Genomic DNA, 7,652 nt, shown 5'->3' with positions numbered 1-7,652 from the left:
TTTTAAAGCGCAGACTCAAGGTTTGTAAATGCAGCCATATATGAGAAACAAGGTGATGCGGTCTACCCAATACATATTTTGGGATCAATGCCTCGAATAACTCGAGGAACAGATATAAAAACCGACACTTAAAAGTTTTGTTGTGGTTGGACTGTTGTGGATCAAAGCGAGATAAAGTCACAACTTCCATCTTTTTTCCCTTTATTGCGACGTTATCTGTGGTTCTAACAGTGAGGGTTTGGGTTTTCTTTACATTTAGGTGCAGTCCTTTATTTTTATTAGCAAGTATTCAAGTCCTTGGTGGTTAGTAAGCCTTCAGTCCTGATGTCAAGCTCCTCCTCCAGTCCAGTTTCTTGGATGATTTGCTCCGTTTACAAATGGACTAGGTGGAGGGAAGGGTACACCCCTGGCACACACCTTTCCAGATACTAAATCATCCAGGATACCCTGGTTTTGTTTAAATTCTTCTTTGCTTCTCTCTTCTTTGATTTATTTTTGTTTAGTAGTTCTGTCTAAGACTTCCAGTACTGAATAAGAGTGGTGATAAGTGACATCCTTGTTTGGTTCCCATTTGCAAGAAGAATGCTTTCAGCTTTTCTCTGTTGAGCATGATCTTGGTCGTTGGTATCGCGTATATGACCTTTATTTGTTGAGAAATTTCTATTTTCTGCTCAGTGGTTTTATCTGGAATGGGAGGTGGATAGTGTCAAATGCCTTTTCTGTATCCATAACTATGATCATATGGTTCTTACTCTCTGTTTTATGTGGTGTATTACGTTAATTATTTTTCTGTTAAACTATCCTTGTATGAGTCTCACTTGATCATGGTGTGTGGTTTTATTTTATTTTTATTGACACATTGTTGGATTCTTCTGGCCAGTATTTTTTTTATCAGCATATAAGTAACCAATCATACAATCCAATAGTCTAATCAAATTAGGAAAAGTTGTTTAATAATCACAATCTTAGAAATTTCCTTCATTCTTGTAGTTATTGTTGTTAGTTCCATATTCCCACCCAACATCCCCTGCCATGTACTAGGTAATTATTAATCTAGTAGCTCTCTGTATATATTTACCTCTTCTCAATTTTATGGATAGAAATAACCAATCAAACAAAATCAAGAAATAAAATGAAACTAAACAAAAAAGACCCAAACAATGACAGAAAAATCTCAATAGAAAAACAGAAAATATTAAAAAGTAGAACAAATTTGAAATAGGTCAAAATGGAGGCCAAATGATAAGGCATTCGCATTTAATCTGCATCTTCCATAAACTACAGCGCTCTCTGTCTGGTAGTAAGGCTATTCATGTCCCTAGACTATGGTCAGTGGGGTCTCACCAAAGGCTCAGAACACATGGGAACCCTGTAAGTGGACTTGGGCTTCCATTGTCATCCATTATCCTTTTGCAAACTGGGTGTTGAGAAGTTAAACGCTGATACTGTGCCCTCCTCCAGATGTGGATTTTATTACTTGTAATCCTTGAGTCACCTAGGCTGAGTGCTTCTTCCATGTCTACTGTAGTTGATGCTTTACTTAGATGGCTGCTACTTTTAAGACAAGTCTTTAACACCTCAAGCACTATTCTTTCTGATAGCTGGGCACCACCTGATTTTTGTCACCACACTGTACTATAGTACCCACATCCTCAGTGTTTTGTTGGGCATTTATTGCCTCTATGTTCATGAGGGTTCTTGGTCTATGTTTTCTGTCTTTGCCTGGTCTGGGGATCAAGGTTATGGTTGCTTCAGAAAATGAGTTTGGGAGTTTGCTGTCCTTTCCTATGTTCCGGAATAGTTTGTGTAGAATTGGTATCAATTCTTCTCTGAATGATTGGTAAAATTCCCTGGTAAAATCATCTGACCCTGGACTTAAAAAAAATCCGCAACCAATGTACAAATGTGCTTGACACAATGGATAGATGGATAGATTGTGGTAAGAGTTGTATGAGCCCCCAATAAAATGTTTTTTTTAAAAAATTCCCTGGTAAACCATCTGAACTGGAAGTTGATTTTTTTTTGAACTGGAAGTTTTTAATGACTTGATTTATTTCTTCTTTTGCTATGAGCTTGTTGAAGTTTTTTACATCAGTCTGTACAAATTTGGGCAGATTGTGCATTTCTAGAAATTTGTTCATTTCTTCTAGGTTTTCAAGTTTGTTGGAGTGTACAGTCTTTCATGAAACTAACATTTTTTTCATTTGGATTTCTTGTGATATCACACCTTTACTTTTCCTAGGTGTGCTAGTGGTTTATCAATTTTGTTAATGCTTCAGAGAACCAACTTCTTGTCTTTCTGATTTTTTGTATTGTTTTCCTGTTTTATAATTCACTTATTTTTTTCCTCTAATCTTTAAGATTTATTTTCTCCTGGTGATTGATGGTTAATTTTGTTGCTCTTGTTCTAGTTGTTGAGTATACTGGGTTTAGGTGTTGACTTGGGTACTTTTTTTTCATGTGTATTTATTACTATAAATTACCCTCTAGAAAAACAAACACATTTACTGCTACCACATCAATTCCTACTCATGGAAATCCTATAGATAGAGTAGAATTTTCCCAGTGGATTTCCAATACGGTAAATCTTTATGGGAATCGGAAGCCTGAACTTTTACCTGGAGCAGCTAGTAGTTTTGACCATAAGGTCAGCAACTTAATGCATAACACCTAGACCTCTGCTCTTGCTTTGTTCCAAAGGTTTTCGTACACTATGTGTGTTGTAATTTGTTTCAAGGAATTTTTTGAGTTTCTTATTTTATGAATTACCTAGTAATTTTGAAGCAGTGTGTTACTCCATTTCCACGTATTTGGCTTTTGGTCCTAGCTCTTCCTATTGTTAATTTCTAATTTTGTAGCACTGTGGTCTGAAAAGATAGATAACATCTCAATATTTTAAGATTTATAAAAATTTTGCTTTCTGTTCTAACATGTGATCTAGAGAATGTTCCAAGTGTACTTGAAAAGATTGTATATTGTGTTGTTGTTGGGTAGAGTGCTCTGCGTATGTCTAGGAGATCCAGACATGGTTAATTACATTGTTTAATTCTTCTGTGTGTTTATTAAATTTTTCTCAGTGATCTGTTCTACCTCACGAGCGGTGTGTTGAAGCCCTTTACTATTGCTTTCGAGTTGGCCATTTGTCTCTGTAGTTCTGTAAGAAAGAGTCTGATTACTGGCTTTTGAGCGTCTGTCATTGGGTGTGTATATGTCTATTATGATTAGGTTTTATAGTTGTATTTTCACTTTCATTATGTTGTTCCCTTCTTTGTCTTTTTGATGGATTGTCTCTTGTGATCTATTTTATCAGAGATTAATGTTGCCACACTTTGTCCCCACCCCGCCTTCTTTCTTGGTTCCCATTTGCTTGATAGATAGTTTTTGCATTGGTATTAGTCTACTTTGTCTTTGTGTCTATGAAGTGTTCTTGTAAGCATCATATTGGTGGGATTTGTTTTCTTATCCACTCTATTACTTTCTCTCTCTTAACTGGTGCATTTAATCCATTAATATTCAGTATTACCATTGATATGTGTATATTTATTGCTGTCATCGTTTGTGTTTTGCATTTTGTTATTGGTTTCTTAGTTCTTTCTATGTTTCTGTGTCTTTTAAATATTGTTTTAAGTCTATTGGTTTCTGAGTGATGTCATTTCTGTATTTTTATCTCAGGATTGTTTGCTATTGCTGATTATCTCTCCAGAGTACTCTCTTTAGTATTTTGTGTAGGACTGGTGTAGGTTTTACAAATTCCTTTTGTCTATAAATACTCTTATTTCTTTCTCATATTTCAATATTAATTTTGCTGGATAAAAGATTTTTGGTTGGCAGTTTTCCTTCAGGGTATTATATATGCTATTCAATTCCTTTTTGCCTTCATGATTTCTGCTGAAATATATGAGCTTATTCTTAGGGGGTCTCCACTGAAGGTGATGGTTCTTTTTTCCCCAGCTATTTTCAGTATCCTGGCCTTGTCCTAAATATTGGGAAATTTTACTATGATATATCACAATGTTTTTCTTTGGGGGTCTATATTGCTTGGGATTATCGATAGTTGTATTTTCCTCTTTTATGTTGTTTAGGGAAGTTTTCTTCCAGAATTCTTGTGCAATTTACTCTGTGGGTTTTTTTTTCTTTTTGTTCTGGAACTTCAGTTAAACATATGAAGGGGCAAGCCCCCCAAAATGGAAGAAAGCTCTGCTTGACAGAGGTTTGATAGTACACATTTTTCCCACTAGGTAAGCATTGAGCAATTCACTCTGAATTAGTGCACCCAGTGGGGTCACTTGGGAAATTTTCTGTGGTCACAGTGAATTTTTTGTTAAAGCAGTTTCCCTCAAAGCACATTTTTTGTGATGGCTGATTTAAGAGAACTGTGTGCAGTTGTGAAATTTTGTTTCCTGTTTGGGAAAAAATGCTGCAGAAACTGTTGTGATGTTGAACACAGCTTACAAGGCCAGCATTATGGGAAAAACTGAAGTGTATGAGTGGTTTTTCCATTCCAATAAAGGTGAAATATTGATCTATGACAAACCTCGTTCTAGACTTCCATCAACTTCCTGAACGAATGAAAATGTTGACTTGTAGTGCTTTTAGAGTTCATTCCACCAGGTCTGATTGTTAATTACGCTTTCTATGTAGAGGTTCTGAAAAAATAACTGTGTGCTACAAAAACGGTCTGATTTGTGGCAGAAGGGGGACTGGCTTTGCCAACATGACAGTGTACCTGCTCACACAGCCATCTCAGTGCACCAGTCTTGGGCCAAAAAACAGCCTGCCTCTTTAGCCCCATGCACCTTACTCACTTGACCTCACGCCACATGACTTCCTTTTGTTCCCACAAATGAAGAGGGACATGAAAGGACAGTGATTTGACTAGTAGAAGAGGCAAAGAAAAAACGAGGGAGGTGCTATTAGCCATACAAACAGATGAGTTTGTAAAACGTTTCCAAGAATGAAATCGCAGATTTGACCAATGTATTAAGTGTAATAGAGAGTACTTTGACAGTGATAGGTTGTTTTGTTAAAAAAATTTAAATACATAGCTTTGAAAAAAAAATCTGTTTTTTGGGGGGGTGTGGTGGGGGGTACCTCCACATAGTTGTTACTCTTGATAGGGCCCCACATAATTCTTAGCTTTCTTCAGACTCCATTGCTATTTTTGTTGATTGGTCTTACCGATTAGAGTCAAGCGTTTTGACTTCAAGTTTGCTAATCAGCTTTACATTTCTTTAGTTCTATTACTGAGTTCTTGTAAACTTGTGCAATTATGTTATTTGAGCATTCATCATCTTGATTTCTGTTAAGTTTAAGCTTCGTAGTGTTTTTATTTTGTACGTTGTTCTCTCTGACTCTGCATCCATTGCAAACTCCATCTATTCTTCTAAATTCTTTTTCTGGTAGTTCCAGGGCTTTTCTTCTTCATAAATTCCTTTGGATGTAGGTGTTGTTTACTTGTCTCTCTTGCTTTTTTTCTCATGTGGACCAAAATCGACTGCAGTCTTCACACCATTGTTGTGCAGCTGTTAGTGTTGGGAAGGTTGCTGTGTCATGTGAGGGTAATTTCTCTGTTCACAACACTGAGGTGGGAAGGAGGGTACCAAAGAGGAAAGAGGGAAATAAAAGAGAGGAAAATAGTGAAAGAGTAGTGAGATAAAAAGAAAAGGAATTTGATAGAAGTGAGATTGAAAAATATGTTAGTTTGAGAAAAAAACTAAAAAGAAACTTAAAAATAAGGAAAAAAAGAGAAAAAGATGTGGGAAAAATAGTTTTAAAAATGGTTCTGGAGGGCGTGAGCTTAGTGACTCACAGAGGGATACAGATAGCTACAGCTCCTCTGGGGGGGCTTTGTGTGGGCAGAGGGCGGAGGCCAGAGAGGGGAGATCACTGAGCGATTGAAACAGAACATTTGGCTCGCCCTTAGGAACATTGCCCAGTGCCTAACTCGTCCTACAAAGAAGACATCACCTTGGCTAGAGAAATTGCTTCTCCATATGCCATGTGCCAAGGCTCCAACCCAGGACACCTTAAGAGTTATTTTATAAGTGACTTGGTTTTGCATAACAGCGAGTAATGCAGCATCTTTCCTTTGATGGAAAACTAATAAGAAAAGTGTTTGTAATTAAATTTAAGAAAAAGAGACCAAAGAGATACGTGGGCAATTCAGCTTTATGCAGATCATTTTAATGATTTTGTCTTGCCTGTAAGAATGTTGAAGAATGCTATGAATGGAGTGACAACAAAGTTTGTTAGAACATCGAAAAAGTGAAGTATCCAATGTTAGTTGTTAGGTTGGCTCCACAGGAAGATGGTTGGTAACTGGAGCATCTACTGCAGAGTTCACCTTGTAGAATGGACTGACTTTTGATTTGAAACAATATCACAGGCTCATGATAGCCTAGTAAGGTGATGATGTGGTTACGTAATGATATGTGGGTGCTGACAGCAGATCCTGGAGGATATGTAGAATGAACATGAACAACATCAGGATGTTCCAGGAACATGAGGAGGGAATTTAGGAGGTCAGGTTGATACACAATATACCATTTTCCTGTAGTCCTTATTGCCATGGTTAAATTATTCTCTAAGTGTATTCTGGGTTTAGAGATTCATGGGTTGTGTCAGATTTGGGGGACACTTTCTGCACCTTGTGAACACAATATTTTTCTTTTTTATATGTTCACCATTTTGTGAGCATGTTTCTAAAGTAGTATGGTCTTGGTATCTTGCTTTGCAAAATGTTAGCATTGTATTATTTGCTGCGTGGTTTTCTTTATGATTGATAATGTCTATACGTTACCCCTTTTTATTACCCACTGTCTATGATAAGAATATTTCATTTTAATTTCCAAGAATTCAATTAAAATTTTTTAAAACCTCTGATTGGTTGCATTCTTCCCTTGGCCCAGGAGCACAGAGCTGGGTGGGGCTTGGCTGGGGCACTAAACCATTCCTGGCCTGTGTCAGGTGCCCAGCTGTACTGGGCATTACTGGGGCGTCTGTCACTTGGAGTCTGGGTCAGGTGCCAGCCAATTGCGGCCTGGGTTGGATGTCAAGTTGCACAGGAACTGGCCTGGGCTCCAAGCCATGGGTTGGCATGGGTTGGGCAGAGTCCTCTGAGGCTGACTGGGGCACCATGCTGGGCTGGTAAGCTGGGAGTAGCTGGGGCTGGTGGAGCCGAGTGAGCACGAGTTCCTCTTGAGTGGACCTGCCCCTTTCTCTCTGTCATTGGCTCACTTCTCTAGCGTGTGGAAGTTTCAATTCACTGAGCTTTCCAGCCGTTCTCTGAGGTCACAGGTCGCCTTTACTGTTGTAAAGATTTCCTCCTCAGGGTGCAGAACAATCCACCTGTGTGTGTGCATTTAGCCATCTTGGCCCTGGAAGCCCCCAGTTGCTTTCTGTAGGTGTATTTGAATAAAAATAAATATTTGTATAATATAGAGATTTCACCTAACCCCATTATGATAGAGGAAATCTTTTCCTAGTTAAGAATTTCACATATAGGTAAAAATACTGGGGCCCATGTCTGATAGCACATAGGCTCCAGTGTTATCACATAGCTGTCATTTAGATCAACTACTGACTATGTGCCAGCATATCTCCAAGATTTTCTATGTGTGAACTAATCCTCTTCACAGCTCTTCCATGATTTA

At 37.9% G+C, this 7,652-nt stretch overlaps 1 pseudogene; it reads left to right on the top strand.

The window, feature by feature from the left end:
* The window catches only part of LOC123521235, an 11,147-nt pseudogene extending 4,304 nt beyond the window's left edge, over nt 1-6,843 (top strand).
* Nucleotides 6,844-7,652: the final 809 nt, after the last annotated feature.

The sequence above is a fragment of the Echinops telfairi genome, unplaced genomic scaffold, assembly GCF_000313985.2.
Source record: "Echinops telfairi isolate 266 unplaced genomic scaffold, ASM31398v2 ScPeMD7_6;HRSCAF=24_0, whole genome shotgun sequence".
Classification (NCBI taxonomy): domain Eukaryota; kingdom Metazoa; phylum Chordata; class Mammalia; order Afrosoricida; family Tenrecidae; genus Echinops; species Echinops telfairi.
Note: the sequence above shows the minus strand (reverse complement) of the source record. Positions and strands in the feature narration are given on the sequence as shown.